General features: G+C 37.5%; 2 non-coding genes and 1 pseudogene across 2 annotated transcripts; all 3 read right to left on the minus strand.

The window, feature by feature from the left end:
* Positions 1-11,067: 11,067 nt before the first annotated feature.
* LOC130958887 (small nucleolar RNA R71) lies at positions 11,068-11,171 on the minus strand. Its single transcript, XR_009077990.1, has one exon. It is a non-coding gene; the product is annotated as a small nucleolar RNA R71 (small nucleolar RNA).
* A 7,544-nt stretch (positions 11,172-18,715) lies between these two features.
* LOC130956878 (receptor-like protein 44) lies at positions 18,716-19,501 on the minus strand (annotated as a pseudogene).
* A 1,557-nt stretch (positions 19,502-21,058) lies between these two features.
* LOC130958888 (small nucleolar RNA R71) lies at positions 21,059-21,162 on the minus strand. The gene has a single exon (XR_009077991.1). It is a non-coding gene; the product is annotated as a small nucleolar RNA R71 (small nucleolar RNA).
* Positions 21,163-26,466: the final 5,304 nt, after the last annotated feature.

Below are 26,466 nucleotides of genomic sequence, written 5' to 3' on the forward strand. Positions count from 1 at the left end.
AATTAGTTATCCATTATTATTTTATGAAATGTTTTATATAAAGATTTTATTTTTTTAAATTTTGTAAAATTTGAGTATCAACAACCAATATAATCCAAATAAAGTTTAAGGCTAGTTTAAAAATATTAAGGTGTTATAAGATGCCAAATATTTTCTGCATTAATCTATATTGTAGTTGCAAAAGCATTTTGGTTTTGATTACTATTTTCTGTAATAAAGAGAAAGAAAATTAATCCACATGACTTTGTTTAGCGGTTAGTTCACTAGTTTGTTTAAGCAAGTGTCGTAAATTCAAATTTCATCTCGTATATCCAACAATTTATTGACCATCAGCAAACTTTTAAATAAAACTCTGATCCACATAAAATTAATCATTAACCTGTCAGACTAAAAAATATCCTGAAAAATAAAAAAGAAAGAAAGGAAGGAAATTAGAATATATAATTTGGTGTACAAAAATACCGTGACTATATTTTTTGAGATATAACCCCTCTTTCCTTTCTTTTTTTTTTCCTTTCTCATTTTGAGGTGTAATACATTTTCATTTGCTTTACCTTTTAACCAAATATACTTGAAAGAATTTAAGGGTCTAATATAAATCCAACTTTTCCTATTTAATATTTAATCAAATATCTAATATTTGATAAACCAATTTTAAATGTGAATTTTTAATTGAAATTCCATCATGGTAATAATTACGATTGTTATATAAGTCAATTCAATTCATTAAATCGTGATTATTTAGACAAATAAAATAGAAAAAAATGTATTTATTATGTTGACTTTTAAATAAAAAGTCGCCAACCTATTTCAAGTCAATAATTGACTTTAAATTGCTTTAATATTAGAAAAATGACATCATTTCTAAATTTGATATTGTCATTCTCATTTTATGTATTTTTCAATTTATATCCTTCAGTTTCAGTCTTTTGTTTTCACTGATGATAGAAAAAAATAATTTCATTAAGGATAATTTTGAAATTTAAAAAGTGACATATCATTTTATTTTCAAATTTATATATAGTTAATTTTTTGATATTGTTTTAAGTTAATATATTTTTTTAGAATTAATACACAAATTAATACTAAAGTTACACTTGTACCTTAATTTGGTTCTCAAAATTTTAACTTACTCAATTTAGTCTCCCCAACTTAGCATTTGTGACTCATGTTAGTTCTTGATTCTATTTTTGTTATAAAATCATTAATGATATGGGAGATAAACTGATAACGATCATGTTGGACTTTTTAATGGTAGTTACTGAGGCCACTGAACCGAAAAATATTCACTTGGTGAATTAAAATTATAAGAGCCACCGAACCAAAAATTGTTTATGTGGTAAATAAATGGTGATCAAATTTCAATCAACAAGAATAGTATTTCTGCATGAAAAAGAACTATTGAACAGAGTAACAACCAACTTCAAAGCTCTAGTTACAATATCAACTTAACTGAATGAAATAAGAAAAGAAAGAAGTTTATTAATTTAGAAAGTACTTACTTGTGTCCAAACTTTATATTTATATCTCTTCCCGCTTTTTATTTTTTGTGGATCTATTGTTTCAAGCTATTTCATCACGTATATTCCATAATCATAGCTAAGCAAGAATTGAGTATAATACGATCAATAGTATATAAAATAAAACACATTAAAAATAGCACTATAGAAGAGAAAGATTCTTACTTTGTACGTTGACCATTCAATTGGATATACTCTGTTTTCTCTCCCAGTCCATCCTCTATTAAGGGTTCCACCCCAGCATACACCCTCATATGGAAAATTATTAAACCCTGAAAGAGACAAAAAAATAAATAGAACCAACAACAGTGAACCAAACTCTTCTCATGTACAGAATAATTTGAATAATTTACAAGAAAATAACTTACAACAAATTTGTTCAGTTGCTTTCTCGAATCAGGTACATTTTCTGGCTCCTTGTTGATAGGGTCAAGGACATAGAATTTTTTTTGTTTACATCAGCAATCCACAACCACCAATGCCCTCCATTGCAAAAATTGGGACAAATAGCTGAAGTTTCAGAAAATTATAGAATATTTCAGTCAAAACAATAGTGATGAGCGGATATTTTATACGCTTTTTGGGGGTAATTTCATGTAGATTTTAGTATGTTTTAGTTAGTTTTTAGTAGATTTTTATTAGTTTTTAGGCAAAAATCATATTTCTGGATTTTACTATGAGTTTGTGTATTTTTCTGTGATTTCAGGTATTTTTTGGCTGAAATTGAGGGAGCTGAGCAAAAATCTGATTTAGGCTGAAAAAGGACTGCTGATGCTGTTGGATTCTGACCTCCCTGCACTCGGAATAGATTTTTTGGAGCTACAGAAGTTCAATTGGCGCGCTCTCAATTTGGTTGGAAAGTAGACATCCAGGGCTTTCCAGCAATATATAATAGTTCATACTTTGCGCTAAGATAGACGACGTAAACTGGCGTTCAACGGCAGTTCCATGTTGTAGTCTGGCGTTCAGCGCCAGAAACAGGTTGCAAGTTGGAGTTCAATGCCAGAAATAGGTTACAACCTGGCGTTCAACTCCAGAAACAGCCCAGACACGTGAGAAGCTTAAGTCTCAGTCCCAGCACACACCAAGTGGGTCCCAGAAGTGGATTTCTGCACTATTCATCTTAGTTTACTCATTTTTTGTAAACCTAGGCTACTAGTTTAGTATTTAAACAACTTTTAGAGACTTATTTTGTATCTCATGACATTTTTAGATCTGAATTTTATACTCTTTGAAGGCATGAATCTCTAAACTCCATTGTTGGGGGTGAGGAGCTCTGCAGCGTCTCGATGAATTAATGCAATTATTTCTGTTTTCCATTCAAACATGCTTGTTCCTATCTAAGATGTTTATTCGTGCTTCACTATGAAGAAGGTGATGATCCGTGACACTCATCACCTTCTTCAATCCATGAACGTGTGCCTGACAACCACCTCCGTTCTACATTAGATTGAATGAGTATCTCTTAGATTCCTTAATCAGAATCTTTGTGGTATAAGCTAGAATTGTTGGCGGCATTCATGAGGATCCGGAAAGTCTAAACCTTGTCTGTGGTATTTCGAGTAGGATTCTGGGATTGGATGACAGTGATGAACTTCAAACTCATGAGTGTTGGGCGTAGTGACAGACTCAAAAGGATCAATGGATCTTATTCTGATATGATCGAGAACCAACAGATGATTAGTCGTGCTGTGACAGAGCATTTGGACCATTTTCACTGAGAGGATGGGAAGTAGCCATTGACAACGGTGACACCCTACATATAGCATGCCATGGAAGGAGCCTTGCATTTATGAAAGTGAGGAAGCATTATGTTACAGAAATTCAGAAGACAAAGGATTTCCAAAACTCCAACATATTCTCCATTATTAAGTAACAATTATTTATTTTATGCCCCTTCACTTTTTACAATTGAACTTGAAAATCATTGTTGTTGGTATCCTGACGAAGAATAATAAGATAACCATAACTTGCTTCAAACCAACAATCTCCGTGGGATTCGACCCTTACTCACGTAAGGTATTACTTGGACGACCCAGTGCACTTGCTGGTTAGTTGTGCGGATTGCAAAAGTGTGATTGCAATTTTCGTGCACCAAGTTTTTGGCGCCGTTGCCGGGGATTGTTTGAGTTTGAACAACTGACGGTGAATCTTGTTGCTTAGATTAGGAAAAATTTATCTTTTTTTTTCACTAGAATTGCATCTTTTATTATCCCTTTTAAAAACTTTTTCAAAAATATTATTTTTCTTTATTAATTTTTAGTTTTTCTATGAAGTTTAGTGTCATGTTTTAAGTTTGGTGTCAATTGCATGCTTTTCTTTGTCTTTCAATTTTCGAATTGCATGTTCTTTATTTTTCCTTGATCTTCAAATTGTTCTTGTCAATTTTTCTTATTTGATCTTTGGTTTTTCTTGTTCTGTGTGTTTTCGTGTTTTCCTTGTACTTTTTCAAAATATTAGTTTTCAAAAATACTTTTTTTTTATACAATATTAAAACACGTTACATTTATAGCTCAATTGGCTAGAGTGTTGGCTTATGTTCTTGGCAATTGGGTATCTTCTTTTTAAAACTTTTTCAAAAATAATTTTTTTTCTTTGATTGAATCTTGTGCCAAACTTTAAGTTTGGTGTTCTCTTGTTAATTTTCTTTAATTTTCGAAAATTTAATTTGGTTTTCAAAAAAAAAAAATTTAAGTTCAATGTTCTTTCTTTTGTTCTTGTTGTTCTTATGAATCTTCAAAATGTTCTTAAGTCTTCTTTGTGTTTTGATCTTAAAATTTTTAAGTTTGGTGTTCCTTGGTGTTTTTCCTCCAAAATTTTTGAAAGCAAGGAACATTAGATCTAAAAATTTTAAGTCTTATGTCTTTTGTGTGTTTTTCTCTTTCATCATAAAATTAAAAAAAAAAAATATCTTTTCTAACTATTTTCAAGCAAATTTTTCGATTTTTTTTTATAAAAATTCAGATTTCAATTTCAAAATTTTTCAAATCTTATCCTTTTAAGATTTAAAAAAAAATTATATTTTTTTCGAAAATATCCTAACCACTTTCTCTCTCCTCACTTTTTCGAAAATCTTCATAAAATATTTTTAAATTCTTTTTTTTTTTTATTTTATTTTTATTTTTATTTATTTTTATTTTTATTGTCGTCTTTATTTTATTTTATTTTGTTATTATTATTTTGAAATTTTATATATAATAAAATAAATAAAATAAATCCACATCATCTCCCTTTCTCCATCATGGACTTAAGTGGAAATGAACAGTTCAGAAGGACTCTGGGGTCATATGCTAACCCCACTACTGCTTCATATGGGAGTAGTATATGTATCCCCTCCACTGGAGTTAGTAGTTTTGAGTTGAATCCTCAGCTCATTATCATGGTGCATCAAAGTTGCCAGTATTCCGGTCTTCCACAGGAAGAACCTATAGAGTTTCTGGCACAATTTTTACAAATTGCTGATACAGTACATGATAAAAAAGTAGATCAGGATGTCTACAAATTATTACTATTTCCATTTGCTGTAAAAGACCAAGCTAAAAGGTGGTTAAATAACCAACCTAAAGCTAGCATAAAGACATGGAAACAGCTGTCAGAAAAATTCCTGAATCAATACTTCCCTCCAAAATGGATGACACAGCTAAGGCTAAGCATCCAAGGCTTTAAACAAGGAGATAATGAATCCCTTTATGATGCCTGGGAGAGATACAGAGAGATGCTAAGAAAATGCCCCCTCTGAAATATTTTCAGAGTGGGTGCAGTTAGACATCTTCTATTATGGGCTTACAGAGAGAGCTTAGATTTCTTTAGACCACTCAGCTGGTGGATCTATACACATGAGAAAGACAATAGAAGAAGCTCAAGAGCTTATTGATACAGTTGCCAGAAATCAGCATCTGTACCTAAGCAGTGAACCTTCCATCAACGAAGAGGCTAAAACAGTAACTGCTGAACTCAGTCCTACAGAACAAGTTACTGAATTCAATCAGCAACTGGATTTTCTAACAAAATAGCTAGCCAAATTCAAGGAGATACTACAAGAAACAAGAATGGCTAATATGAATATGGAAGAACAGTTGAAGCAAACAGAACAGCAGTTATCAAAACAAATAACAGAAGAATGCCAAGCAGTTCAATTAAGAAGTGGGAAAATATTAAATACCTCACTTCAAGGTAGTAGAAAGCCAAGAAATGAGCAAACTACCCAAAATCCATATAAGGACAGTAAGAGCCCAGAGAGGAATAATTCTGGCACTCAAACGCCAGAAAATGGGTGGAAAGCTGGCGTTGAATGCCCAAACCATGCTCAGTCCTGGCGTTCAATGCCAGAAACAAGCAAGGAATTGGCGTTGAACGCCCAAAGGAAGCACAGTTCTGGTGTTCAGACGCCAGAAACAGGTGAGGAGTTGGCGTCTAACGCCACTCCAACTTCCACCCTTAGCATTCAAACGCCAGTGTGGGATCAGACACATAGAAGTGCTGATAGCAACTCCTCTAAAAAGGCTTCTCAACCCACGACTGTAGGCAATAAACCTGTAGCAACTAAAGTTGAGGATACAAAGTCAAAATGCCTTATCCTCAGAAACTCCACCAAGCAGAACAGGATAAGCAATTTGCCCGCTTTGCAGACTATCTCAGGACTCTTGAGATAAAGATTTCGTTTGCAGAGGCACTTGAGCAAATACCCTCTTATGCTAAGTTCATGAAAGAGATCTTAAGTCATAAGAAGGATTGGAGGGAAACTGAGAAAGTTTACCTCACTGAAGAATGCAGTGCAGTCATTCTGAAAAGCTTACCTGAGAAGCTTAAAGATCCGAGAAGCTTTATGATACCATGCACATTAGAAGGTACTTGTACCAAGCAAGCTCTATGTGATCTTGGGGCAAGTATTAACCTAATACCTGTAGCTACTATCAAAAAGCTTGGGTTGACTGATGAAGTTAAACTAACCCGGATATGTCTCCAACTTGCTGATGGCTCCATTAAATACCCATCAGGCGTAATTGAAGCCGGATATGGGCCATTTGCCTTTCCCACTGACTTTGTGGTGCTAAAAATGGAGGAGCACAAGAGTGCAACTCTCATTCTAGGAAGACCTTTCCTAGCAACTAGACGAACCCTCATTGACGTCCAAAAAGGGGAAGTGACCCTGAGAGTCAATGAGGATGAGTTTAAGTTGAATGTTATCAAAGCTATGCAGCATCCAGACACCCAAAATGACTGCATGAGCATTGATATTATTGACTCTCTGGTAAAAGAGGTCAATATGACTGAGAGTCTCGAATCAGAACTAGAGGATATCTTTAAATATGTTCAGCTTGATCTGGAGGAACTAGAGAGAATAATAGAACCTCTGAAAATCCCTCAGAAAGAGGAGAAACCTTCCAAATCCGAGCTCAAACTATTACCACCATCCCTGAAATATGCATTTCTGGGAGAAGGTGATACCTTTCCTGTAATCATAAGCTCTACCTTAGAGCCACAGGAAGAGGAAACACTAATTCAAGTGTTAAGGACACACAAGACAGCTCTTGAGTGGTCCATCAGTGATCTTAAGGGCATTAGCCCAGCAAGATGCATGCACAAGATCCTATTGGAGGGTGACGCTAAACCAGTAGTTCAACCACAGAGGCGGCTGAATCCAGCCATGAAGGAGGTGGTTGATGAGCGGATAATTTATACGCTTTTTGGCATTGTTTTTAGGTAGTTTTTAGTAAGTTCAAGCTACTTTTAGGGATGTTTTCATTAGTTTTTATGTTAAATTCACATTTCTGGACTTTACTATGAGTTTGTGTGTTTTTCTGTGATTTCAGGTAAATTCTGACTGAAATTGAGGGATTTGAGCAAAACTCTGAAAAAGGCTGACAAAAGGACTGCTGATGCTGTTGGATTCTGACCTCCCTGCACTCGAAATGGATTTTCTGGAGCTACAGAACTCCAAATGGCGCGCTCTCAACGGCGTTGGAAAGTAGACATCCAGGGCTTTCCAGCAATATATAATAGTCCATACTTTATTCGAAAAATGACGACGTAACATGGCGTTGAACGCCAAGTACATGCTGCTGTCTGGAGTTAAACGCCAGAAAAACGTCATGATCCGGAGTTGAACGCCCAAAACACGTCATAACTCGAAGTTCAACTCCAAGAGAAGCCTCAGCTCGTGGATTGATCAAGCTCAGCCCAAACACACACCAAGTGGGCCCCGGAAGTGGATTTATGCATCAATTACTTACTCATGTAAACCCTAGTAGCTAGTCTAGTATATATAGGACATTTATCTATTGTATTAGACATCTTTTGACCACTTTAAGTCATTATTCATTCGGTCACTTGATCATGGAGAGGGCTGGCCATTCGGCCATGCCTGAACCTCTTTTGCTTATGTATTTTCAACGGTGGAGTTTCTGCACACCATAGATTAAGGGTGTGGAGCTCTGCTGTACCTCAAGTATTAATGAAGTTCTACTTTCTTTTATTCAATTCCTCTTTTATTCTTATTCCAAGATATTCATTCGTACCCAAGAACATGATGAATGTGATGAGTTAGATAACCCTCATTATCATTCTCACTTATGAACGCGCGTGATTGACAACCACTTACGTTCTACATGCAACAGAGCTTGAATGTGTATCTCTTAGATTCCCCAACAGAATCTTCGTGGTATAAGCTAGATAGATGGCGGCATTTATGAGGATCCAGAAAGTCTCACCTTGTCTGTGGTATTCCGAGTAGGATCCTGGGAATCCGGAAAGTCTAACCTTGTCTGTGGTATTCCGAGTAGGATTCCGGTAATGAATGACTGTGACGTGCTTCAAACTTGCAAGTGCTGGGCGTTAGTGACAGACGCAAAAGAATCAAGGGATTCTATTCCAGTAGACGCGGGAACCAACCAGTGATTAGCCGTACTGTGACAGAGTGCGTGAGCATTAGTTTTCACTGCGAGGATGGGATGTAGCCATCAACCATGGGTGATGCCTCCAGATGATTAGCTGTGCGAGTGACAGCCGCATAGGATATTTTCCCGAGAGGATTGAAAGTAGCCACCGCTGATGGTGAACCCCTATACACAGCTTGCCATGGAAAGGAGTAAGAAAGGATTGAGTAGAAGCAGTAGGAGAGCAGGCGTCCTTGAGCTCTACAGCATCTCCATCCGCTTATCTGAAATTCCCACCAATGAATCTGCATAAGTATTTTATCCCTTTTATTATTCCTTTTATTTATTATTTATTCCAATAATCACAATTACCCTTTAATCTATCTAACTGAGATTTACAAGGTGACCATAGCTTGCTTCATACCAACAATCTCTGTGGATTCGACCCTTACTCACGTAAGGTATTACTTGGACGACCCAGTACACTTGCTGGTTAGTTGAACGGAGTTGTGAATTCAGCTGGTGCCCCTTAGAAGCTTTCATCTCAAAATAATTAGAACATGGATCACAATTTCGTCCACCAAGTTTTTGGCGCCGTTTGCCGGGGATTGTTCGAGTATGGACAACTGACGGTTCATCTTGTTGCTCAGATTAGGTAATTTTCTTTTCAAAAATCTTTTTCAAAATTTTTCTTTTATTTTTCGTTTTTCCTAAACATTTTTTTCGAAAAAATTTATAAAAATACAAAAAAAATCATAAAATCATAAAAATCAAAAATATTGTGTTTCTTGTTTGAGTCTTGAGTCAATTTTTAAGTTTGGTGTCAATTGCATGCTTTTAAAAATTTTTCCTGCATTTTTTGAAAATCCCATGCATTCATAGTGTTCTTCATGATCTTCAAGTTGTTCTTGACAAGTCCTCTTGTTTGATCTTGATGATTTCTTGTTTTATGTCTTTTCTTGTTTTTCATGTGCATTTTTTGTTTGTTAGAGTACATGCATCAAAGATTTCTAAGTTTGGTGTCTTGCATGTTTTCTTTGCATAAAATTTTTTTTTCAAAATTATGTTCTTGATGTTCATCATGATCTTCAAAGTGTTCTTGGTGTTCATCTTGACATTCATAGCATTCTTGCATGCATTCATTGTTTTGATCTAAAAATTTCATGCATTGAGTAATTTTGTTGTTTTTCTCTCTCATAATTAAAAATTCAAAAATAAAAAAAGAATATCTTTTCCTTATTTCCCTCCAAATTTTCGAAATTTTGGGTTGACTTGGTCAAAAATTTTTAAAATTAGTTGTTTCTTACAAGTCAAGTCAAAATTTCAATTTTAAAATCTTATCTTTTCAAAATCTTTTTCAAAAATCATATCCTCTTCATTTTTTTTCTATTTTTCGAAAATTTCAAAAATATTTTTCAAATTATTTTCAAAATCTTTTTCTTATCTTTTATATCTAATTTTCGAAAATTAGCTAACAATTAATGTAATTGGTTCAAAAATTTGAAGTTTGTTACTTTCTTGTTAAGAAAGGTTCAATCTTTAAATTCTAGAATCTTATCTTGTAGTTTCTTGTTGGTTAAGTCATTTTAAAAATTAAATCTTTTTCAAAATATCTTTTTCCTAAAACTTTTATCTTATCTTTTATCTTATCCTGTTTAAAATTTTATATTTTTCAAAATTTGATTTCAAAATATCTTATCTAACTTCTTATCCTCTTATCTTTTTCAAATTTGATTTTCAAATCTTTTTCAATCAACTAACTAACTTGTTGTTTGTTTCTTATCTTTTTTTTAAAACCAAATAACTACTTTTCTCTCTCCTATTTTCGAAAATATCTCACTCTTTTCAAAATTCTTTTTAATTAACTAATTGTTTCAAATTTTAATTTTAATTACATTTATCTTTAATTTTCGAAAATCACTAACTCTTTTTCAAAATTATTTTTCGAATTCTCCCTCCTCTTTTCTTATTCTATTTAATTATTTAATTACTAACACTTCTCTTCACCTCTCCTCATCCAAAAATCCGAACCCTCTTCTTCATTCTTCTACCCCCTTTTTTTCTACTAACATAAAGGAATCTCTATACTGTGACATAGAGGATTCCTCTTTCTTTCTTGTTTTCTTCTCTTTCATATGAGCAGGAACAGGGAAAAAGACACTCTTGTTGAAATTGATCCAGAACCTGAAAGGACTCTGAAGAGAAAATTAAGAGAAGCTAAATTACAACAATCCAGAAGAGACCTTCTAAAAATTTTCGAACAAGAGAAAGAGATGGCAGCTGAAAATAATAATAATAATGCAAGGAGAATGCTTGGTGACTTCACAAAGCCAACGTCCAAATTTGATGGAAGAAGCATCTCCATTCCTGCCATTGGAGCCAATAACTTTGAGCTTAAGCCTCAACTAGTTGCTTTAATGCAACAAAACTGCAAGTTTTATGGACTTCTATCTGAAGATCCTTACCAGTTTTTAACTGAATTCTTGCAGATCTGTGAGACTGTAAAGACGAATGGAGTTGATCCTGAGGTCTACAGACTCATGCTTTTCCCTTTTGCTATAAGAGACAAAGCTAGAGTATGGTTGGATTCACAACCCAAGGATAGCCTGGACTCATGGGATAAGCTAGTCACTGCCTTCTTGGATAAATTCTTTCCTCCTCAAAAGTTGAGCAAGCTGAGAGTGGATGTTCAAACCTTCAAACAAAAAGATGGTGAATCCCTCTATGAAGCTTGGGAAAGATACAAGCAGTTGACCAAGAGATGTCCATCTGACATGTTTTCAGAATGGACCATATTAGATATATTCTATTATGGTCTCTCTGAATTTTCGAAAATGTCATTGGACCATTCTGCAGGTGGATCTATCCACCTGAAGAAAACGCCTGAAGAGGCTCAAGAGCTCATTGACATGGTTGCAAACAACCAGTTCATGTACACCTCTGAGAGGAATTCCGTGAATAATGGGGTACCTCAGAAGAAAGGAGTTCTTGAAATTGATGCTCTGAATGCCATATTGGCTCAGAACAAAATGTTGACTCAACAGGTCAACATGATCTCTCAAAATCTGAATGGATTGCAACATGCATCCAACAGTACTAGAGAGGCAGCGTCTGAAGAAGCTTATGATCCTGAGAACCCTGCCATGGCAGAGGTTAATTACATGGGTGAACCTTATGGAAACACCTATAACTCATCATGGAGAAATCATCCAAATTTCTCCTGGAAGGATCAGCAAAAGCCTCAACAAGGCTTTAACAATGGTGGACGCAATAGGCTGAACAATAGTAAGCCATATCCATCATCTTCTCAGCAACAGACAGAGAGCTCCGAACAAAACAATTCTAATTTAGCCAATATAGTCTCTGATCTGTCAAAGGCCACTTTTAGCTTCATGAATGAAACAAGATCCTCCATTAGAAATCTGGAGGCACAAGTAGGCCAGCTGAGTAAGAAAGTTATTGAAACTCCTCCCAGTATTCTCCCAAGCAATACAGAAGAAAATCCAAAAGGAGAGTGCAAGGCCATTGACATAGTCAATATGGCCGAATACACAAGGGAGGAGGAGGACGAAAATCCTAGTGAGGAAGACCTCCTGGGACGTTCCTCAAGCAAGAAGGAGTTTCCTATTAAGGATCCTGAGGAATCTGAGGCTCATCTAGAGACCATAGAGATTCCTTTAAATCTCCTTCTCCCATTCATGAGCTCTGAAGAATATTCATCCTCTGAAGAGAATGAAGATGTGACTGGAGAGCAAGTTGCTCAATACTTAGGAGCTATCATGAAACTGAACGCCAAGCTGTTTGGTAATGAGACTTGGGAAAGTGAACCTCCCTTGCTCATTAGTGAACTAGATACTTGGATTCAGAGAACTCTACCTCAAAAGAAACAAGATCCTGGCAAGTTCTTAATACCTTGCACCATTGGCACCATGAGCTTTGAAAAAGCTCTATGTGATCTTGGGTCAGGGATAAATCTTATGCCACTCTCTGTAATGGAGAAGCTGAGAATCATTGAGGTACAACCTGCCTTGTTCTCATTACAATTGGCAGATAAGTCCATAAGACAAGCCTATGGAATAGTAGAGGACGTGCTAGTAAGGGTTGAAGGCCTTTACATCCCTGCTGATTTCATAATCCTAGACACTAGGAAGGAAGATGATGAATGCATCATCCTAGGAAGACCTTTCCTAGCCACAGCAGAAGCTATGATAGATGTCAACAGAGGAGAGTTAGTCCTTCAATTGAATGGGGACTACCTTGTGTTTCAGGCACATAGCCATCCCTCTGTGACAAAAGAGAGTAAGCATGAAGAGCTTCTCTCAGTTCAGAGTCAAGAAGAGCCCACACAGTCAAACTCTAAGTTTGGTGTTCAAACCCCATATCCAAACTCTAAGTTTGGTGTTGGGACCACACTAAATTGACCTGATCACCATGTGGCTCCATGAGAGCCACTGTCAAGCTACTGACATTAAAGAAGCGCTTGTTGGGAGGCAACCCAATTTTATTTATCTAATTTTATTTTATTTTGTTTCTTGTTTATTTTTGTGTTTTACTAGGTACATGATCATGAGGAGTCACGAAAAAAATCAAAAAAATTAAAAACAGAGTCAAAAACAGAAGAAAAAAAATTTTCACCCTGGAGGCAGCGCAGACTGGCGTTCAACGCCAGAACAAAGCACCATTCTGGCGCTGAACGCCCAAAACAAGCAACAACCTGGCGTTAAACGCCAGGATGGTGCACAGAGAGGACAAGCTGGCGCTGAACGCCAGGAACAAGCATGAAACTGGCGTTCAACGCCAGATACATGCATTACATGGGCGTTGAACGCCCAGAACATGCATCAATGGGCGTTTGAACGCCAGAATGATGCATGGAGGCATTTTACATGCCTATATGGTGAAGGAATGGTATTTGTTTTCACCTCAGGATCTGTGGACCCCACAAGATCCTCACCTCAGGATCTGTGGACCCCACAGGATCCCCACCTACCATATTCCCACCTTACCTTTTAATCCTAATCACACTCTTCTAATCCAAATCTCATTTCACTCTTCCCCATATCACACTTCCCAAAAACCTTCACCAATCACCTCAAATCCTCTTCCCAATTACCCCATTCACCATTCACATCAACCTCCTCTTCCCTATAAACCCCACCTACCCTCATAAAATTCAAATTCAATTCCCCACCCATTCCCACCCAAATGACCGAACTCCCACCCTCCCTCTCCCTATAAATAGCCTTCCATATAGCCGAACCTACTTCTCTCCCTCTCTCCTATATTCTCTTCTTCTTCTTCTACTATTCTTTTCTTTCTTGCTCGAGGACGAGCAAATTTTAAGTTTGGTGTGGTAAAAGCATAAGCTTTTTTTTTGTTTTTCCATTACCAATGGCACCTAAGGCCGGAGTTTCCTCAAGAAAAGGGAAAGGGAAAGCAAAAGCTTCCACCTCTGAGTCATGGGAGATGGAAAGATTCATCTCCAAGAGCCATCAAGACCACTTCTATGATGTTGTAGCAAAGAAGAAGGTGATCCCTGAGGTCCCTTTCAAGCTCAAAAAGAATGAGTATCCGGAAATCCGACATGAAGTTCAAAGAAGAGGTTGGGAAGTCTTAACCAACCCCATGCAACAAGTTGGAATATTAATGGTTCAAGAGTTCTATGCTAATGCATGGATCACTAGGAACCATGATCAAAGTATGAACCCGAATCCAAAGAATTATCTCACAATGGTTAGGGGGAAATACTTGGATTTCAGTCCAGAAAATGTGAGGTTGGCGTTTCACTTACCCATGATGCAAGGTGATGAACGTCCCTACACAAGAAGGGTCAACTTTAATCAAAGGTTGGACCAAGTCCTAATGGACATTTGTGTGGAAGGCGCCCAATGGAGAATAGACTCCAAAGGCAAGCCAGTCCAACTAAGAAGACTGGACCTCAAGCCTGTAGCTAGAGGATGGTTGGAGTTCATCCAAAGATCCATCCTTCCCACAAGCAATCGATCTGAAGTTACTGTGGATCGGGCCATCATGATTCATAGCATCATGATTGGAGAGGAAGTGGAAGTTCATGAAGTCATCTCCAATGAACTCTACAAAATAGCTGAGAAGCCTTCACACATGGCACGGCTAGCCTTCCCCCACCTTATATGCCATCTATGTTACTCAGCTGGAGTCATCATAGATGGAGATGTCTCCATTGAAGAAGACAAGCCCATCACCAAGAAAAGGATGGAGCAAACAAGAGAAGTTCCTCACGGCCCTCAAGAAGAACATGAGGAAATTCATCATCAACAAATGCCTCAAGGAATGCACTTTCCTCCCAACAACTATTGGGAGCAACTCAACACCTCCTTAGAAGATTTGAGCCATAATGTTGAACAACTAAGGGTGGAACATCATGAACACTCCATCATTCTCCAAGAAATAAGAGAAGATCAAAGAGCAATGAGGGAGGAGCAACAAAGGCAAGGAAGGGACATAGAAGAGCTTAAGAACAGCATTGGTCCTTCAAGAAGAAGACGCCACTAAAGGTGGATTCATTCCTTGTTCTTATTTTCTTTCTGTTTTCGGTTTTTAATTATTGTGTTTATCTATGTTTTGTGTCTTTATTTCATGATCATTAGTATGTAACCATGCCTTAAAGCTATGAATAAAATCCATGAATCCTTCACCTCTCTTAAATGAAAAATGTTTTAATTCAAAAGAACAAGAAGTACATGAATTTCGAATTTATCCTTGAATTTAATTTAATTATATTGATGTGGTGACAATACTTTTTGTTTTCTGAATGAATGCTTGAACAGTGCATATGTCTTTTGATCTTGTAGTTTATGAATGTTAAAATTGTTGGCTCTTGAAAGAATGATGAACAAAGAGAAATGTTATTGAGGATCTAAAAAATCATGAAATTGATTCTTGAAGCAAGAAAAAGCAGTGAAAAAGAAAGCTTGCGAAAAAAAAAAGAAGAAAAAAAATGGCGGAAAAAAAAATAGAAAAAAAAAAGAAGGAGCAGTAGAAAAAGCCAATAGCCCTTAAAACCAAAAGGCAAGGGTAAAAAGGATCCAAGGCTTTGAGCATCAATGGATAGGAGGGCCTAAGGAAATTAAATCCAGGCCTAAGCGGCTAAATCAAGCTGTCCCTAACCATGTGCTTGTGTCATGAAGGTCCAAGTAAAAAGCTTGAGACTGAGTGGTTAAAGTCGTGATCCAAAGCAAAAGAGTGTGCTTAAGAGCTCTGGACACCACTAACTGGGGACTTTAGCAAAGCTGAGTCACAATCTGAAAAGGTTCACCCAGTTATGTGTCTGTGGCATTTATGTATCTGGTGGTAATATTGGAAAACAAAATGCTTAGGGCCACAGCCAAGACTCATAAGTAGCTGTGTTCAAGAATCAACAGGCTTAACTAGGAAAGTCAATAACACCATCCGAAATTCTAAGTTCCTAGAGAAGCCAATCATTCTAAACTTCAAAGGAAAAAGTGAGATGCCAAAACTGTTCAGAAGCAAAAAGCTACAAGTCCCGCTCATCTAATTATAATTAATATTCATTGATATTTTGGAATTTATAGTATATTCTCTTCTTTTTATCCTATTTGATTTTCAGTTGCTTGGGGACAAGCAACAATTTAAGTTTGGTGTTGTGATGAGCGGATAATTTATACGCTTTTTGGCATTGTTTTTAGGTAGTTTTTAGTAAGTTCAAGCTACTTTTAGGGATGTTTTCATTAGTTTTTATGTTAAATTCACATTTCTGGACTTTACTATGAGTTTGTGTGTTTTTCTGTGATTTCAGGTAAATTCTGACTGAAATTGAGGGATTTGAGCAAAACTCTGAAAAAGGCTGACAAAAGGACTGCTGATGCTGTTGGATTCTGACCTCCCTGCACTCGAAATGGATTTTCTGGAGCTACAGAACTCCAAATGGCGCGCTCTCAGCGGCGTTGAAAAGTAGACATCCAGGGCTTTCCAGCAATATATAATAGTCCATACTTTATTCGAAGAATGACGACGTAACTTGGCGTTGAACGCCAAGTACATGCTGCTGTCTGGAGTTAAACGCCAGAAAAACGTCATGATCCGGAGTTGAACGCCCAAAACACGTCATAACTCGAAGTTCAACTCCAAGAGAAGCCTCAGCTCGTGGATTGATCAAGCTCAGCCCAAACACACACCAAGTGGGCCCCGGAAGTGGATTTATGCATCAATTACTTACTCATGTAAACCCTAGTAGCTAGTCTAGTATATATAGGACATTTATCTATTGTATTAGACATCTTTTGACCACTTTAAGTCATTATTCATTCGGTCACTTGATCATGGAGAGGGCTGGCCATTCGGCCATGCCTGAACCTCTTTTGCTTATGTATTTTCAACGGTGGAGTTTCTGCACACCATAGATTAAGGGTGTGGAGCTCTGCTGTACCTCAAGTATTAATGAAGTTCTACTTTCTTTTATTCAATTCCTCTTTTATTCTTATTCCAAGATATTCATTCGTACCCAAGAACATGATGAATGTGATGAGTTAGATAACCCTCATTATCATTCTCACTTATGAACGCGCGTGATTGACAACCACTTACGTTCTACATGCAACAGAGCTTGAATGTGTATCTCTTAGATTCCCCAACAGAATCTTCGTGGTATAAGCTAGATAGATGGTGGCATTTATGAGGATCCGGAAAGTCTCACCTTGTCTGTGGTATTCCGAGTAGGATCCTGGGAATCCGGAAAGTCTAACCTTGTCTGTGGTATTCCGAGTAGGATTCCGGTAATGAATGACTGTGACGTGCTTCAAACTTGCAAGTGCTGGGCGTTAGTGACAGACGCAAAAGAATCAAGGGATTCTATTCCAGTAGACGTGGGAACCAACCAGTGATTAGCCGTACTGTGACAGAGTGCGTGAGCATTAGTTTTCACTGCGAGGATGGGATGTAGCCATCAACCATGGGTGATGCCTCCAGATGATTAGCTGTGCGAGTGACAGCCGCATAGGATATTTTCCCGAGAGGATTGAAAGTAGCCACCGCTGATGGTGAACCCCTATACACAGCTTGCCATGGAAAGGAGTAAGAAAGGATTGAGTAGAAGCAGTAGGAGAGCAGGCGTCCTTGAGCTCTACAGCATCTCCATCCGCTTATCTGAAATTCCCACCAATGAATCTGCATAAGTATTTTATCCCTTTTATTATTCCTTTTTATTTATTATTTATTCCAATAATCACAATTACCCTTTAATCTATCTAACTGAGATTTACAAGGTGACCATAGCTTGCTTCATACCAACAATCTCTGTGGATTCGACCCTTACTCACGTAAGGTATTACTTGGACGACCCAGTACACTTGCTGGTTAGTTGAACGGAGTTGTGAATTCAGCTGGTGCCCCTTAGAAGCCTTCATCTCAAAATAATTAGAACATGGATCACAATTTCGTCCACCAAGTTTTTGGCGCCGTTGCCGGGGATTGTTCGAGTATGGACAACTGACGGTTCATCTTGTTGCTCAGATTAGGTAATTTTCTTTTTAAAAATCTTTTTCAAAATTTTTCTTTTATTTTTCGTTTTTCTAAACTTTATTTTCGAAAAAATTTTATAAAAATACAAAAAAATCATAAAATCACAAAAATCAAAAATATTTTGTGTTTCTTGTTTGAGTCTTGAGTCAATTTTTAAGTTTGGTGTCAATTGCATGCTTTTAAAAATTTTTCTTGCATTTTTTTCGAAATTCCCATGCATTCATAGTGTTCTTCATGATCTTCAAGTTGTTCTTGATAAGTCCTCTTGTTTGATCTTGATGATTTCTTGTTTTATGTCTTTTCTTGTTTTTCATGTGCATTTTTTGTTTGTTAGAGTACATGCATCAAAGATTTCTAAGTTTGGTGTCTTGCATGTTTTCTTTGCATAAAAATTTTTTTTCAAAATTATGTTCTTGATGTTCATCATGATCTTCAAAGTGTTCTTGGTGTTCATCTTGACATTCATAGCATTCTTGCATGCATTCATTGTTTTGATCTAAAAATTTCATGCATTGAGTAATTTTGTTGTTTTTCTCTCTCATAATTAAAAATTCAAAAGGAAAAACTACCATTTGTACCCATGAATTTTGTGAACGCTGACAAAAGTACTCATCAAACAAAAAAACTAACGTTTTATCCATGAAAGATGGGTTTCGTGTGACAATAGTACCCAAACCGTGAATTTTTGTTGACTTTTTAATAAAATTCCCAAATTATCCCTTCTATCTTCTTTCCCAAATTCCAAATTTCACAACCATCATCCTTCGTCTTCCTACTCTACTATTGCCAGCCACCAGGTATGAGCTAACTAATTTTGCCTTCATCCAGAGCCATCTTGTGCTCCGTGACTTTCAACCATATGCAAACCCCAGTGAAACTGAGGACGAGGCTGGTAAGGCCACTCCCGAGCCCGATTCCAACAATGGCCAAAACAGTAGGCCCCTGGTCTTGATGGGCGGAAGAGGGTAGCCGTAGAGATCCTTGTTTCCCAAGAAGGAGGTAGCGTTGAAGCGGGATAGAGTGCCGGTCCGGTTGGACAAAGAAGGCGATATGGGCCCGGAAAGCCTGTTATTAGAGACATCGAAGGTGGAGAACCTGACGAGGAGGCCCAATTGCTGGAAAATGGGACCAGTGAGGAGGTTATCATGGAGGTCAAGGACGTTGAGGTAGGCGCACATTGTGAGCTGTGGCGAGATCTGGCCCTGGAGTTGGTTAGAAGAGAGGTTGAGGACAGCGAGGTTGACGAGGGACTGGATTCGGGAGGGATGGGTCCGGTGAGGGCGTTGGAGGAGAGGTCGAGTGATTGGAGGTAGGTACAGTTGGAGAGGAAGGGAGAGATGGTTCATCTGAGAGAGAGGTTGTTAAGGCAGAGCCTCAAGATGCGGCCATTGTTGCAGGTTGCCCCTTTCAGGTTGGATAGTAGTCGTTCCACAAGGTGGCTCGCAGCAGCAGAGGAGGAAGACGAAGGATGAGAGTTGTGAAATTTGGAATTTGGGGAAGAAGATAGAAGGGGTAATTTGGGAATTTTATTAAAAAATTAACAAAAAATCACGGTTTGGGTACTATTGTCACACGAAACCCATCTTTCATGGGTACAACGTTAGTTTTCTTGTTTGATGGATACTTTTGTCAGCGTTCGCAAAATTCATGGGTACAAATGGTAGTTTTTCCAATTCAAAAATCAAAAAAGAATATCTTTTCCTTATTTCCCTCCAAATTTTCGAAATTTTGGGTTGACTTGGTCAAAAATTTTTAAAATTAGTTGTTTCTTACAAGTCAAGTCAAAATTTCAATTTTAAAATCTTATCTTTTCAAAATCTTTTTCAAAAATCATATCCTCTTCATTTTTTTTCTATTTTTCGAAAATTTCAAAAATATTTTTCAAATTATTTTCAAAATCTTTTTCTTATCTTTTATATCTAATTTTCGAAAATTAGCTAACAATTAATGTAATTGGTTCAAAAATTTGAAGTTTGTTACTTTCTTGTTAAGAAAGGTTCAATCTTTAAATTCTAGAATCTTATCTTGTAGTTTCTTGTTGGTTAAGTCATTTTAAAAAATTAAATCTTTTTCAAAATATCTTTTTCCTAAAACTTTTATCTTATCTTTTTATCTTATCCTGTTTAAAATTTTATATTTTTCAAAATTTGATTTCAAAATATCTTATCTAACTTCTTATCCTCTTATCTTTTTCAAATTTGATTTTCAAATCTTTTTCAATCAACTAACTAACTTGTTGTTTGTTTCTTATCTTTTTTTTTTAAAACCAAATAACTACTTTTCTCTCTCCTATTTTCGAAAATATCTCACTCTTTTTCAAAAATTCTTTTTAATTAACTAATTGTTTCAAATTTTAATTTTAATTACATTTATCTTTAATTTTCGAAAATCACTAACTCTTTTTCAAAATTATTTTTCGAATTCTCCCTCCTCTTTTCTTATTCTATTTAATTATTTAATTACTAACACTTCTCTTCACCTCTCCTCATCCAAAAATCCGAACCCTCTTCTTCATTCTTCTACCCCCTTTCTTTTTCTACTAACATAAAGGAATCTCTATACTGTGACATAGAGGATTCCTCTTTCTTTTCTTGTTTTCTTCTCTTTCATATGAGCAGGAACAGGGAAAAAGACACTCTTGTTGAAATTGATCCAGAACCTGAAAGGACTCTGAAGAGAAAATTAAGAGAAGCTAAATTACAACAATCCAGAAGAGACCTTCTAGAAATTTTCGAACAAGAGAAAGAGATGGCAGCTGAAAATAATAATAATAATGCAAGGAGAATGCTTGGTGACTTCACAAAGCCAACGTCCAAATTTGATGGAAGAAGCATCTCCATTCCTGCCATTGGAGCCAATAACTTTGAGCTTAAGCCTCAACTAGTTGCTTTAATGCAACAAAACTGCAAGTTTTATGGACTTCCATCTGAAGATCCTTACCAGTTTTTAACTGAATTCTTGCAGATCTGTGAGACTGTAAAGACGAATGGAGTTGATCCTGAGGTCTACAGACTCATGCTTTTCCCTTTTGCTATAAGAGACAGAGCTAGAGTATGGTTGGATTCACAACCCAAGGATAGCCTGGACTCATGGGATAAGCTAGTCACTGCCTTCTTGGATAAATTCTTTCCTCCTCAAAAGTTGAGCAAGCTGAGAGTGGATGTTCAAACCTTCAAACAAAAAGATGGTGAATCCCTCTATGAAGCTTGGGAAAGATACAAGCAGTTGACCAAGAGATGTCCATCTGACATGTTTTCAGAATGGACCATATTAGATATATTCTATTATGGTCTCTCTGAATTTTCGAAAATGTCATTGGACCATTCTGCAGGTGGATCTATCCACCTGAAGAAAACGCCTGAAGAGGCTCAAGAGCTCATTGACATGGTTGCAAACAACCAGTTCATGTACACCTCTGAGAGGAATTCCGTGAATAATGGGGTACCTCAGAAGAAAGGAGTTCTTGAAATTGATGCTCTGAATGCCATATTGGCTCAGAACAAAATGTTGACTCAACAGGTCAACATGATCTCTCAAAATCTGAATGGATTGCAACATGCATCCAACAGTACTAGAGAGGCAGCGTCTGAAGAAGCTTATGATCCTGAGAACCCTGCCATGGCAGAGGTTAATTACATGGGTGAACCTTATGGAAACACCTATAACTCATCATGGAGAAATCATCCAAATTTCTCCTGGAAGGATCAGCAAAAGCCTCAACAAGGCTTTAACAATGGTGGACGCAATAGGCTGAACAATAGTAAGCCATATCCATCATCTTCTCAACAACAGACAGAGAGCTCCGAACAAAACAATTCTAATTTAGCCAATATAGTCTCTGATCTGTCAAAGGCCACTTTTAGCTTCATGAATGAAACAAGATCCTCCATTAGAAATCTGGAGGCACAAGTAGGCCAGCTGAGTAAGAAAGTTATTGAAACTCCTCCCAGTATTCTCCCAAGCAATACAGAAGAAAATCCAAAAGGAGAGTGCAAGGCCATTGACATAGTCAATATGGCCGAATACACAAGGGAGGAGGAGGACGAAAATCCTAGTGAGGAAGACCTCCTGGGACGTTCCTCAAGCAAGAAGGAGTTTCCTATTAAGGATCCTGAGGAATCTGAGGCTCATCTAGAGACCATAGAGATTCCTTTAAATCTCCTTCTCCCATTCATGAGCTCTGAAGAATATTCATCCTCTGAAGAGAATGAAGATGTGACTGGAGAGCAAGTTGCTCAATACTTAGGAGCTATCATGAAACTGAACGCCAAGCTGTTTGGTAATGAGACTTGGGAAAGTGAACCTCCCTTGCTCATTAGTGAACTAGATACTTGGATTCAGAGAACTCTACCTCAAAAGAAACAAGATCTTGGCAAGTTCTTAATACCTTGCACCATTGGCACCATGAGCTTTGAAAAAGCTCTATGTGATCTTGGGTCAGGGATAAATCTTATGCCACTCTCTGTAATGGAGAAGCTGGGAATCATTGAGGTACAACCTGCCTTGTTCTCATTACAATTGGCAGATAAGTCCATAAGACAAGCCTATGGAATAGTAGAGGACGTGCTAGTAAGGGTTGAAGGCATTTACATCCCTGCTGATTTCATAATCCTAGACACTAGGAAGGAAGATGATGAATGCATCATCCTAGGAAGACCTTTCCTAGCCACAGCAGAAGCTATGATAGATGTCAACAGAGGAGAGTTAGTCCTTCAATTGAATGGGGACTACCTTGTGTTTCAGGCACATAGCCATCCCTCTGTGACAAAAGAGAGTAAGCATGAAGAGCTTCTCTCAGTTCAGAGTCAAGAAGAGCCCACACAGTCAAACTCTAAGTTTGGTGTTGTGAGGCCACAACCAAACTCTAAGTTTGGTGTTCAAACCCCATATCCAAACTCTAAGTTTGGTGTTGGGACCACACTAAATTGACCTGATCACCATGTGGCTCCATGAGAGCCACTGTCAAGCTACTGACATTAAAGAAGCGCTTGTTGGGAGGCAACCCAATTTTATTTATCTAATTTTATTTTATTTTGTTTCTTGTTTATTTTTGTGTTTTACTAGGTACATGATCATGAGGAGTCACGAAAAAAATCAAAAAAATTAAAAACAGAGTCAAAAACAGAAGAAAAAAAATTTTCACCCTGGAGGCAGCGCAGACTGGCGTTCAACGCCAGTAAGGTGCATCTGGCCGGCGTTCAACGCCAGAACAAAGCACCATTCTGGCGCTGAACGCCCAAAACAAGCAACAACCTGGCGTTAAACGCCAGGATGGTGCACAGAGGGGACAAACTGGCGCTGAACGCCAGGAACAAGCATGAAACTGGCGTTCAACGCCAGAAACATGCATTACATGGGCGTTGAACGCCCAGAACATGCATCAATGGGCGTTTGAACGCCAGAATGATGCATGGAGGCATTTTACATGCCTATATGGTGAAGGAATGGTATTTGTTTTCACCTCAGGATCTGTGGACCCCACATGATCCTCACCTTAGGATCTGTGGACCCCACAGGATCCCCACCTACCATATTCCCACCTTACCTTTTAATCCTAATCACACTCTTCTAATCCAAATCTCATTTCACTCTTCCCCATATCACACTTCCCAAAAACCTTCACCAATCACCTCAAATCCTCTTCCCAATTACCCCATTCACCATTCACATCAACCTCCTCTTCCCCATAAATCCCACCTACCCTCATAAAATTCAAATTCAATTCCCCACCCATTCCCACCCAAATGACCGAACTCCCACCCTCCCTCTCCCTATAAATAGCCTTCCATTCTTCTTCATTTTCACACAACACAACCCCCTTTCTTCTCCTATATAGCCGAACCTACTTCTCTCCCTCTCTCCCATATTCTCTTCTTCTTCTTCTACTATTCTTTTCTTTCTTGCTCGAGGACGAGCAAATTTTAAGTTTGGTGTGGTAAAAGCATAAGCTTTTTTTTTTGTTTTTCCATTACCAATGGCACCTAAGGCCGGAGTTTCCTCAAGAAAAGGAAAAGGGAAAGCAAAAGCTTCCACCTCCGAGTCATGGGAGATGGAAAGATTCATCTCCAAGAGCCATCAAGACCACTTCTATGATGTTGTGGCAAAGAAGAAGGTGATCCCTGAGGTCCCTTTCAAGCTCAAAAAGAATGAGTATCCGGAAATCCGACATGAAGTTCAAAGAAGAGGTTGGGAAGTCTTAACCAACCCCATGCAACAAGTTGGAATATTAATGGTTCAAGAGTTCTATGCTAATGCATGGATCACTAGGAACCATGATCAAAGTATGAACCCGAATCCAAAGAATTATCTCACAATGGTTAGGGGGAAATACTTGGATTTCAGTCCAGAAAATGTGAGGTTGGCGTTTCACTTACCCATGATGCAAGGTGATGAACGTCCCTACACAAGAAGGGTCAACTTTAATCAAAGGTTGGACCAAGTCCTAATGGACATTTGTGTGGAAGGCGCCCAATGGAGAATAGACTCCAAAGGCAAGCCAGTCCAACTAAGAAGACTGGACCTCAAGCCTGTAGCTAGAGGATGGTTGGAGTTCATCCAAAGATCCATCCTTCCCACAAGCAATCGATCTGAAGTTACTGTGGATCGGGCCATCATGATTCATAGCATCATGATTGGAGAGGAAGTGGAAGTTCATGAAGTCATCTCCAATGAACTCTACAAAATAGCTGACAAGCCTTCACACATGGCACGGCTAGCCTTCCCCCACCTTATATGCCATCTATGTTACTCAGCTGGAGTCATCATAGATGGAGATGTCTCCATTGAAGAAGACAAGCCCATCACCAAGAAAAGGATGGAGCAAACAAGAGAAGTTCCTCACGGCCCTCAAGAAGAACATGATGAAATTCATCATCAACAAATGCCTCAAGGAATGCACTTTCCTCCCAACAACTATTGGGAGCAACTCAACACCTCCTTAGAAGATTTGAGCCATAATGTTGAACAACTAAGGGTGGAACATCATGAACACTCCATCATTCTCCAATAAATAAGAGAAGATCAAAGAGCAATGAGGGAGGAGCAACAAAGGCAAGGAAGGGACATAGAAGAGCTTAAGAACATCATTGGTCCTTCAAGAAGAAGACGCCACTAAAGGTGGATTCATTCCTTGTTCTTTATTTTCTTTCTGTTTTCGGTTTTTAATTATTGTGTTTATCTATGTTTTGTGTCTTTATTTCATGATCATTAGTATGTAACCATGCCTTAAAGCTATGAATAAAATCCATGAATCCTTCACCTCTCTTAAATGAAAAATGTTTTAATTCAAAAGAACAAGAAGTACATGAATTTCGAATTTATCCTTGAATTTAATTTAATTATATTGATGTGGTGACAATACTTTTTGTTTTCTGAATGAATGCTTGAACAGTGCATATGTCTTTTGATCTTGTAGTTTATGAATGTTAAAATTGTTGGCTCTTGAAAGAATGATGAACAAAGAGAAATGTTATTGAGGATCTGAAAAATCATGAAATTGATTCTTGAAGCAAGAAAAAGCAGTGAAAAAGAAAGCTTGCGAAAAAAAAAAAGAAAAAAAAAATGGCGGAAAAAAAAATAGAAAAAAAAAAGAAGGAGCAGTAGAAAAAGCCAATAGCCCTTAAAACCAAAAGGCAAGGGTAAAAAGGATCCAAGGCTTTGAGCATCAATGGATAGGAGGGCCTAAGGAAATTAAATCCAGGCCTAAGCGGCTAAATCAAGCTGTCCCTAACCATGTGCTTGTGTCATGAAGGTCCAAGTAAAAAGCTTGAGATTGAGTGGTTAAAGTCGTGATCCAAAGCAAAAGAGTGTGCTTAAGAGCTCTGGACACCACTAACTGGGGACTTTAGCAAAGCTGAGTCACAATCTGAAAAGGTTCACCCAGTTATGTGTCTGTGGCATTTATGTATCTGGTGGTAATACTGGAAAACAAAATGCTTAGGGCCACAGCCAAGACTCATAAGTAGCTGTGTTCAAGAATCAACATGCTTAACTAGGAAAGTCAATAACACCATCCGAAATTCTAAGTACCTAGAGAAGCCAATCATTCTAAACTTCAAAGGAAAAAGTGAGATGCCAAAACTGTTCAGAAGCAAAAGCTACAAGTCCGCTCATCTAATTATAATTAATATTCATTGATATTTTGGAATTTATAGTATATTCTCTTCTTTTTATCCTATTTGATTTTCAGTTGCTTGGGGACAAGCAACAATTTAAGTTTGGTGTTGTGATGAGCGGATAATTTATACGCTTTTTGGCATTGTTTTTAGGTAGTTTTTAGTAAGTTCAAGCTACTTTTAGGGATGTTTTCATTAGTTTTTATGTTAAATTCACATTTCTGGACTTTACTATGAGTTTGTGTGTTTTTCTGTGATTTCAGGTAAATTCTGACTGAAATTGAGGGATTTGAGCAAAACTCTGAAAAAGGCTCACAAAAGGACTGCTGATGCTGTTGGATTCTGACCTCCCTGCACTCGAAATGGATTTTCTGGAGCTACAGAACTCCAAATGGCGCGCTCTCAACGGCGTTGAAAAGTAGACATCCAGGGCTTTCCAGC

This window comes from Arachis stenosperma, chromosome 10 (genome assembly GCF_014773155.1).
Source record: "Arachis stenosperma cultivar V10309 chromosome 10, arast.V10309.gnm1.PFL2, whole genome shotgun sequence".
NCBI classification, from domain to species: Eukaryota; Viridiplantae; Streptophyta; class Magnoliopsida; order Fabales; family Fabaceae; genus Arachis; species Arachis stenosperma.